Source organism: Electrona antarctica, assembly GCF_951216825.1.
Source record: "Electrona antarctica genome assembly, chromosome: 10".
NCBI lineage: Eukaryota > Metazoa > Chordata > Actinopteri > Myctophiformes > Myctophidae > Electrona > Electrona antarctica.
The window spans coordinates 16,236,069-16,247,566 of NC_136791.1; positions in this window are offsets into that span (position 1 = coordinate 16,236,069).

Consider the following 11,498-nt stretch of genomic DNA (forward strand, 5'->3'; position numbering starts at 1 on the left):
GGCTGCACACACACACACACACACACACACACACACACACACACACACACACACACACACACACACACACACACACACACACACACACGCACACACACAGGTGCTCAAACGCAAAGCGCAGCAGGCATGTGGATCACCGTCTCCGGTGAACACCAACTCCTCAGAAGTCCAGCAGGAACAGCAGAGACGTGGTTGTCTGCAGCCTCTCACATCTTCCCACTTGTTGTCTGGAAATAGAAAAACTCATGTCTGCACTTTTTTTTTTAATTGTCTTCACTCTATCCGCCGCCTCGCCTCGCTCTCCCTCCCTGTCTCTCTCTGTCTCTGTCTATCTCTCTTGCTTCTCTATCACCTTCTTATTCTTGTCTACTCTGCTCACCTCCGTTGGTGCTGCGTCTCGCAGAGGCAGGCTGAATAAGGATGGACATGCATGCATGTGTGTGTGTGTGTGTGCGTGTGTTTGCGTGCGTGCGCGTGTCTGTGTGAATGTGTGTGTGTGTGTGTGCACGCTCCTCCACAAATTGACTCATCGACGACATGCGCACAACGGGCACGGCAGCATCCCACAGATGGGGGGATGGAAAGACGGAGAGGAGGAAGTGCAGAGTAAAAAGAGAGAGTGAGAGAGAGACAGAGAGAGGCAGAGAGAGGCAGAGAGAGAGAGAGAGAGAGAGAGAGAGAGAGAGATAGAGACAGAGAGAGACAGACAGACAGAGAGAGAGAGAGAGAGAGAGAGAGAGAGAGAGAGAGAGAGAGAGAGAGAGAGAGAGAGAGACAGAGACAGAGACAGAGACAGAGACAGAGACAGAGAGAGACAGACAGACAGAGAGAGAGAGAGAGAGAGAGAGAGAGAGAGAGAGAGAGAGAGAGAGACAGAGAGAGAGACAGAGAGAGTGAGAGAGAGAGACAGAGAGAGACAGAGAGAGAGAGAGAGAGAGAGAGAGACAGAGAGAGAGAGAGCAGGGGGGGTGCCAGATCTGCCAATTAGAGCGTAGGAGGATGAATAATGTAAAGCCTGTCAGATTAAGGCTAAATGGATGCAGTTAAAGGTTTATGTTGGTGTCAAAACCTCAGAGCTGACATTTACCACGTTGTGTTTATTTTACCACTTAAAAAAAGACCCCATGCATCCGTGTTCTGACCCAGGAAAAGCCTTGGCAGAGAAGAGCAGTTAATTAACTGTATCATTTTTGACACCGTCTCCTTTTTGACATAGCCGATGTACAAGCCGGCAGCACGGCACACATCAGTCCATGGCACAAAACACTTTCAGGTGGGGGTCTCCGTGGACAGATACATATCTGGGCCTTTGGCACGAAGAAAGTTTGAGAACTACTGATTTAGAAGGAATTTGTACAATCAGCCTCAGGTCTTAATTGGTTAAAACGTGTTGCAGCACTCTGAATCTTCCAACATCAACGATATGAGTGCTCTGAATTTCAGAATGACAACAGAAAGAAACTGTGTTCGCGATATTGCCGGGGAGGTGGCCCTGCTCTGTATCGTTTACGTTAGTCACTCATATTTGATACAGTCTGTGTCTGGCGAAAATGTTACTAATTCGGTGGCGGTAACATTAGCATTTTGTTGATTCTTGTTGATTCTTGCATATGAGTCAAACCGCCAGGTTATTCGTTTATTTTTGGAACACAGTTCTTATTTGACATGATAAAGGAAACATCTATGGGGATTTTGAATGGATTGATTGATTGATTGATTGAAAAATGTATTAACAGTTTGCAGAATTACAGTACATTTCAAGCACAAACTCAATACAAAGGCTGTTAACTGTGAGTGGACGACCCAATTAAGCATTACACTTGTTTCCAATAGGGTCCACAATGTTCAATTCATCAAAAACATTTAGAAACGTACAAATAGACACTTCTATATAGACAAAGGACAGAACAGGAATTCATCATAAAGGAGGTAAAAAGGGAAAAGAAACATATACAGTGAGGGAAAAAAGGGGTGGGCGGTGGGGGGGATTCACGTTCAGCTCCGTTCATTTGTTTGTTATCCTTGGAGGAGCTGCGTTGGGTCCCCAAGTCGGCTCCGTGGCCGTACCTTGAGTTGGCTGTGTGGCCGTGACCATCTCTTGTGTTGTCCTTGTGTTGGGTCCCCAAGTCGGCTCAGTGGCCGTACCTTGAGTTGGCTGTGTGGCCGTGACCGTCTCTTGTGATGTCCTTGCGTTGGGAGAAAATAACGTGACCCAGGTAGGATGTGTAAAATGACGTCAGACTTCAGTGCTTTATAGCCAACGTATGAATAGATAAAGTTGTTAAAATGATCGTGATGCTGTATTAACTACTTTTACCCGGACCCCACGTTGAGAACCACTGCTCTAGCAATGATTGCTATTGCTATAGTTAGAGCAATTGACTTAATGCTTACGTATCGCTTACAACACGACTCTTCAGGCCAAGGACCTTAGCTGAGAGAGCCATGAAGCACGGACCCCCACTATACATATTGCATACAATTGTGTTACATATTAAAGCAGCACTACATGTTACTTTTAAAAATGAATAAAATGTAATGTTGTCCAATCTGTATGGTAGAGTGTGTTACTACAATATAACATTATACATTTGGAGTGGTTGTATTTTGTCCTCCTGCTATTCAATTAAGACATTTAGATTGTGTCAAAGGTCATGCCTCACCTAGACACAGGAGGATCTCACACAGATTTTGACCTGATGATCACTTCATCCCCCGAGCAAGCAGGCAGGCTCTATTAGCTCAATGGTGAAAAAGCTAAAGTAGAGTAAAAAAGCCTTCCGTGCAAATTGATAAGAGGCTTTTAAAGCTAGCTCACCCCATTTAAATATTGTCTAATGTTGACCGTTAGACCCTGCGATGAGAGCTCTTTGAGCGGAAAAGCGTTGGCGCCTGTGCTTATTATTTCTTCTATTTTTTTGTAGACATGCTCGCCTGCCTACAGTATCTCCACAGCAAAAAAGGAGAGGAACTTTCAAATCTGTATGCCCTTTGATAACCCTCCCTGCAAAGAGCATCTGTTCTCTGCTGGCTATAATTATTGGACCCACGCACCGCTCCTACAATACCTCTTTTATGTGATTTTCGACTAGCTTGAAAGTATTTTCACAGGTTTTTCTCATATCTGGGTTGTCTGCAAATAATGCTGCAGCTTTGATTGCATGGCTTCATAATATATTTGTTTGACAGCGCTATCGCCAGCGCTGTGTAAATTATTATCATAATCTTTTAATGTCTCAAATTCTTTTTTTTTAACAACACAAATTGTCGTTACACTAGTTTGTGAGTCCGTGGCGGCACCACCTTAATTTGGGGGTCCTTGACAAGCTCCTAGGCGTGGTGTGAGTAGGTAGGTACTGTAGTTTACTGCATAATGAATACCTTGCACACAGAAGAGCATAAAGAGCATGGCACGTTTGTATAAGATGTACTTAACGGTTCCCCCTGCCCACACAATTGTCTTTATATAGCTACTTTATTATCGGAAACAAGAACACACTCTCACTGACTGAAACACATACATATTTACACACATACACACACACACACACACACGCGCGTGCACAGCGCACACACGCGCTTAATTGGACATGTACGCGAACAAACACATGCACACACGCACGCACAAAGACACACAAGTATTGCACACACAAGATGATAGTTCATGCACACTTCCTCACTGTCCAGCCTAGCAATCCTCCTCCTACACGCACGTGCACACGCGCACGCACGCACTCACGCACGCACGTACGCACGCACGCACGCACGTACGCACGCACGCACGCACGCACGCACGCACGCACGCACGCACGCACGCACACACGCACGCACACGGACACACACACAGATACACACAGACACGTGTTCTCACAATATTGTAATTTCGACCAAAAATAAAAGCACATTCAGTATTATAATATTTGTGATAGAAGTCTTAATGGTGTACTATGACAAAGAATTAAAGGGTACTTTATTGTTGAGATAAATCTGTTGAGAATTAACCTAGAGACCTTTTGGGTAATGAGCCAACATGAAGCATATCTTATCTTTGCTGTCAGGCAGACACCTCGTATCTCCATAGTTAACCATATAGTCATATTCTATACTTGGCTACTCACAGATAGCAGATCTATACAAGCTCAGAGCGAGTTATTTCGTACCACTCTGGGCTGGTAGATCTGCTATTTTTGAAAAATCTTGCAAAAATGCAAATCTTTATATTTTTTCTTTGTTTTGAGATGGGGGTCCACAGCCAAATACATTTTGGCGGTCCTTGACATGAGGTTTGAGAACCACTGACATTATACGTTTTTCTGAAACCTGTTAGGATCTAGGTCGGAGACATCCGTAGAATCGGCTAATGGGTTAAGCTTTTTATGTTTTCCTCGTGTAAATTAAGGCCCAATTTCAGTGTTGCACAAAGGTAGTTAAAATAGCAGATCTACAGAAGCGACGGATCGTGAGCTTGTGTAGATCGACTATTTCCACGTTTTCTTTTTTATAAAAAAGGAACAGTTTAGCACATACAAGGTTTCCACCCCACAGTGATGACATGATGCTTCACGTTGGCTCATTACCCAGAAGGTCTCTAGGTTAATATTACTGCTAAGGAGTTCTCCTTTCCTTTTTTTAAGATCATTTTTTGGGGCCGTTCTATTTAGACATAACTGTAGGTGAGACGGAGAACGAGAGAGAGAGAGAGAGTGAAAGAGAGGGGAGATATATGCAACACATGATGGCAGTCAGATTGAAACTCACAAACAGCATGTACAATAATACACAATGTGCACGCACGCGCACACGCGCACGCACGCACGCACGAAAGACTCTTACTGCCGGCACATGTGCATATGCTTGCGCGCACACACACACACACACACACACACACACACACACACACACACACACACACACACACACACACACACACACACACACACACACACACACACACACAGACACCGTGCTGGGGAGCTTACATAAGGCAGAGTGGGAGGCTGCTACTATTTCAAGACTTTTTGTATGTAGGCCTATGGGATCCATAAGGACACTTACTCAGTGTGTTTCATAACCACACGGAGGTTTGAAGTCTCCAAGTTTTTACACTGCATGATGGGCCAGTGGTGCAGTACTGACACTTAAGTAAAAGTATCAATATTGCAAAGTAGAAATACTCCTTTACAAGTAAAAATCCAGAATTAGAAAATGTACAAAGGTCTTGGCATCAAAATGTATCAAAAGTAAATGTCCCGTTTTCTAATGTATAATAATCTTTTAAAAAAAGCCCATCTGCAAGCTCAAAATGTGCCGCATTGCGCCGCATCTTTTCTAATGGTCGGAATATAGTGCTGAAGTGCTTAATGTATGTTTTGTAATAATAATCAAAATCTACAAAGTATCTACAGTAGTAACTAAAGTTTTCAAATAAATGTAGTGGAGTAAAAGTACAATATTTGGATCCGAGATGTAGTGGAGCAGAAGTAAGTATTGGAATGGAAATTGTACATACTCAAGTAATATACAAATACCTCCAAATTGTACATTACTTAAGAAGTGAATGTACTTTCTACCACTGCATGGTGGTTGGGTTGGTTTTTCGGCTTCAGCGTTGCCTCCAGCGTGACCGGGCAATTGATCGAGAGTGGGAACCGATCTCTCTTTTGCATTTTAGTTTTTTGCATTACCAACTCCTACAGGATTTGTTCGGGGGGTTGGATGAGTGTTCCTCCCCACACGTTGCTTACGTCCTCCTGGTGTTGAGACCTGAGACCAGAAAACCTACGTTTCTATGTCAGTGGTTCTCAAACTATTTCATGTCACGGTCCCCCAAGATGATATGTTATTGGCCGCCGACCACCATCTGAAAATATGTTGTTCCAGGGACCCCCAGAAGCAAAATTTGAGTTAAAAACGTTTGCTGTGGCCTGGGCCGTGGCTCAGCGGTCCAGGCACCTTGGCTGGCAATCCAGTCTGGCAGTGTGCCGCGGGTTCCACTCCCGATCCCGACGGCCTTTACTGCATGTCATCCCCCCATCTCTCTCCCCATTTCCTGTCAGCCTACTGTCTGTCCCTCCATAAAAAATATAAAATAAAGGCGAAAGCCACAAAAAAAAAACATTTAAAAAAAACAAAAAAAGAAAATAAACGTTTGCTGTGAAATGATATATATTCAAATATCGTTTTCACGATAAAAAAAAATAGCATGCTATTTTTCCAACAGATAAATAATAGATCATCTTTCACTCAATGGGGCAAAACTGTCGCAAGTTAACAATGTCCATATAAATGGTAAATAAATGGCAAATCTGCATTTATATAGTGCCTTTATCCGAGGCGCTTTACTGTACAATAGATTGTGCATTACATTGGGATCCGCTCGTAATAATTAGTCCGACAACATGGCTTCGCATGCGGTTTGCTCCATAGTCTGGTGGAACGACTATTGATGCATATGGTGTTGCTTACACACGACTGTAGTTCCTTTTGTCTTCCCTTTCTCTTTTTATGGAAACAACAAAAAAAGGATGGGAGCTTGCACAAAAACAAATTACACCAGTGTTAATTCTGTCTTTTGAACAACACACCATTTAGTTTTAGTCCACATGTAGTCATCTGATATTGTTTATACTTGAGTCCAAACCACACTAGTTGCCGTTTTAAGGTCAATCACACCAATGGAACTCCTTGAGTTGCATTGGTGTGGTTGACCTTCAAGCCTCATCTTAGTCGACTAAATATCCCAATCTTAGTCTTTTAGTGTCTTATTTGACAAGCAAATACTTGTACACCTGTAAAAGCAGCTCACCTGTCAGATGGTGCAGTGCAGTGGTTCGTCCTCACCACCCTCTGCATCGCTGGACGGTCAAGATGGCCGTCACCACCACCCTCTGCATCATTGTACAGTCAAGATGGCCGTCACCACCACCCTCTGCATCATTGTACAGTCAAGATGGCCGTCCTACCCACGGCACCCTCTGCACCGCTGTACGGTCGAGGGGCGTGCAGTGGGCAGTCCACACCACCCTGTTCATCCTCACACTCAGCTGGTGACGCAGCTCATTGGGATGCAGTTGCAACCTATGAGGATGCATGTTTCTTCAGCCAGCTGACTCCACCCAACACTTTTAAGATGAACACTGTGTCGGCAAAGCTCTCAATATCAGCAATGATCACAGGCCCCTCCTGCAAACTTTGTAAGCAAATAATAGACAGAATATTCGCACCGATACGTTTATCGCATTAATACAGAGATTATGTGTACTGAATGGATTTGGGTGAAATTTGGACAAAGTATGCAGGAGTTATAGCAAAAGGTGTGTTTTTCTTAATGGCATAATAATATGGAGAATTGCGTTTTTTATGATGCAAGGAATCATGGGGAAATATGTTTTGATTGTACAAAATGGTTCAAGAGTTATATGCCAAAATGTACAGCAGCCGGGTATAGGACGACAATGAGGCCGATTTGAAAACACTGGTGTGGAGTGTCATATCCTTGGCCTATTGTCATAAGATGTACAGTTTCACATCGAATGGTCTAGCGGTGAATACACATGGGGACAAGGGAGAAATATAGTATTCGCCTCTCGACCCAGCAAAGACAATTACAATTTAACTCACCTCAACTCAACTCAATTGAACCGCTTCCGTTCGTTTTTTGCTCCCCAGGCAGGCTCTCTGTAGCCTGGCTAATAAGCCAGACCGAATCAGCCATTGGCAAAAAAAATAAACGGTCTGGAGAGGCTCAATTGTACGCCCATTTCCTACACCAGAGAACTGGTGTGGCCAATCGGGACACGGTATGCAATATGGGCGGGCTTTGGTACAGTGACGTTCAATGCTTGAGACCTTTGACTGACAGTAGCTCTGACCAATTGCGTCAAAGAGAAAATGTTTGAACCCGCCCCCCGGGAAACAAGATCCATACACAGCATCTCCAGACTCAAATACCACACGACAGTGTGATTTGAGTCTGGCTTATTAGCCAGGCTAGGCTCTCTGACCATTCAGATATGCCGTCCCTATTTACAATGGCCCTGCTTAAAACTGGTGGAAATGCAAGTTTGCGGCCGGTTCCGTGAAAGAAACCAAGGTTCCAAGAATCTAGAATGGAACCAGTTCTAGAACCAAAGTTATTTTGGTGGAAAAATGTCTCTATATAGAACTGCTATTCATTCTATGCCATCCTGCCAAGTTGGGGCACCCATGCTAAGATTCTGTCATCTTATTTTCTCTTTCTAGTATCATTTCTAAGTCTGGCAGAAACCTCCATATAGATGGTATGCACATACATAAAATAAGTGGCAAATCGAGTGCCAAAGTGAATTTAAAGGGGAATACCACTCATTTTCAACATTTTACTGTCATTAATATACCTTAGAGCTGTTGTGTGGAAACTATAAAAACGTCCCCCCCATTCTGTGTTTCCTAGAACTGTAGGTCTGAAAAGAATCATTAACATTGTGAATCACATCTTGATGACATTGGGACGTTTTTATTATTTCCACACAGCAGCTCTAAGGTATATTAATGACATAGTAAAATGTTGAAAATGAGTGGTATTCCCCTTTAACGTTGTTTAATGCAATCAGATAGGACTTTAATCTGTTTAAATGTATGGGCTGAAAGTATTTTTTTTGCCACTCAGTAGGCGTATAACTTGCGGGTATGATGATGTCACGCACAAAACCTCTAACTTTTAGTTGTTTGTTTTTCCGTAAAATGAATGCCCTACAGCTTCACACAAAAACATTAAAAGTAGCAGATCTCTACAAGCTCTAAATGCTCCGATGCTTTTTGAGCTTGTAGATCTGCTACTTTTGCTATTTTTGAATTTCCACCCGACAGAGAGGATATGGTATTTTATTTCTGAACGTGTCCAACAGTAAGTGGATCTCAGCCCTGTGGTATTTTGCTCATCAACAGCAACCGGCTCATTTGCATGTAGACAAAAATCACACCCGTGTGAAGTAAGTGGTGCAACTCCGTGTGGGGGTCCCCGGAACTTCCAGACCCGCAGGAACGCGCACAGGGTGCCGGCCCGGTTCCGGCGATAAATCGGTCGATAAATGACAGTTACCGTGTGGGGGTCCCCGGTGGTCCCCGGAACATCCAGACCTCCAGGGGGCCGGGCTGGTTCCGGCGAGCCGCCCGCGTCCGAAACGGTTGAGAAATGACAGAGTTACCGTGTGGGGGTCCCCAGGGGTCCCGGCCTCTACTGTACTGATACACCTGAAATCATCATATACAGTTAATATGTATGTGTGTGTTAGGCTGCACAACATAGACACTTGGTTTTGAAAACCAACCAGACACGCTCAGACACGGCCAGCCAGCCAGCCAGCCAGGCACACACAAGGCTACTTAATGAAGTGGTTGCACCACTTATTTATTTTTTTGCATAATAGTTAAAAGGTAGTCAGGGGCAGCCATGAGCACTCTGCCTCCATCCTTACCGGAAACCACAGACCTACAGATCTATTCAGAACCACAGATGTATTCTCTCTAAACCTCCGCCTCATCTCCTCCTCACCCCGTTTGAAGCGAGCTGTTCAAGAATAAATCTCCCTCGCTTAATAAGCAGCGGGGGCAACCCACTCCTCTTTTGAACATGTTTTTTTCCTTTTTCTTCCTTTGTGACAAACGTTATAGGAAAGCAGAGAGGGAGACTGCGTAGGGGGGCGACAAGAGGAAAGGCGGTCTGGTGGGACTGGATTCTAGGCCAGTCATGTAGCGCGCAGTTCTGAACGAATCTGCAGGTGAGCAACAACACACTTAATAGGCGTGAGTAGGAGCTTGGGTTCATGGAGCAAACTAAATCTTAAAGGAGCACTATGTAACTTTTTTTTAATAACTAAATAATAAAATGGGTATGTTAAGACAATATAATTATATAATAATAATAACATATACAATTGGGGTGGTTATCGTTTGTCTCCTCTTTTATCAACATATTGGGATACTGTCAAAGGTCATGTCTCACCTAGACACAGGATCTGACACAAATTCAATGTATCCCTGCCTAAGCAAGCAGGCAGGCTCTATTAGCTCGATGGTGAAACATGTCAGCACGTGCGCCCGAAACCAGGTTCAAATCCGGGGTGGAAGAGGAAAGTTACAGAGTGCAGCTTTAACCACTTAAACCGTATGCACTTTGTCGTAGGAAGAATAGTGCAGACAGCGTGTCACAGGTTCCAATCCCGACGACCTTTGCTGCGTGTCACTCCCCATCTCTCTCCCGATTTCCTGTCAGTCTACAATCCTATCAAATAAAGGCATAAAAAGCCCCAAAATATAAAACAATATATAATTAAAAACATAATAATAAAACAATCTGTAGCATGTGTTGTTTCTCGTTTTGTATTCGTTTCATAACTACTAGATCATAAAACAGCGTCACACAAAAGTATCAAAAGATATGCGACACGCTTTGAGCTTGTAGATCTGCATGCTGCTTTTGTTACATTTCAATTTGAATCCTGAAAATTAGCAGTTTGGGACATAATGAGGTTTCCACCAAACCTCATTGAGTGGATATATAGCATACGCACATTGGCCCTCATTTATCAATCGAGTGTAAAATCTGCCCCAAATTCGAGTGTAGGTTTTGTAGTACACTCACGTCGCCACGGCATTTATAAAGTGATCGCAAACAGCTGATCCTACCTTAATTTCATTCCTAGCAGTGATAAATGTGACGGCTGAAATCAATCTGGCAAAGCCTATGAAATCAAGCCTCGCCCTCGTTTTTGCGACATGCACAACTGCAATACGACCAAACAACGTATGGAAAACATAGTTACACGATGGAAAAAGCCAATAAAAAGATTTCCCCCGCTTGCCTTGCTAGCATGTCGTCAAGGCAGTCATAATCAATGTTTATGGAGTGATTTGATCATTGATGAACGACTCATAAACATATGGATGAAAGGCTTGCATGTGTGCTGGTATGTGCTGGCGACGCACGGCGCGGTCCCGTCCCCTCGACTTCCCAAAATTATCTCGCTTTTATCTGAATGACTGTCAAAGCACTTATTTAAATGGTGAATGATTAAGCCCCTTACGCCTATAGCCTACAATTGCAAATAAGCAAGCTGTATGCTTGTCATTGTCACTCGGAAATAAAGGCGTGCAGTCCATTTATGCTAAATATTTTTTTTATAATATCAGTGATTATATAGGCTGCATCTGATGTCACGCTCATGCGCTCCCAAATCATCTCACAAATGCGCTCGCATTAACAAGGCCACTAAAGCACTGTTTGATTAAGCACAAACTAGTACATTGTAAACATGTTATAGTTTTTAATTGCGTGTAAAGTTGGAAATCTTACTTTTTTTTTTACATTTATACAGTACATAGTTTTATATTAACATTTTAGGAGTGAATACATACAGTATGCTTAGATGCCTGTGACAGGAAGTCAGCAGTTCAGACAAAGCTGCTCCGCTTTTCTACGAGAGAGAAAAAAGCTGAGGACAAAGCCTACAGCTCCCGAC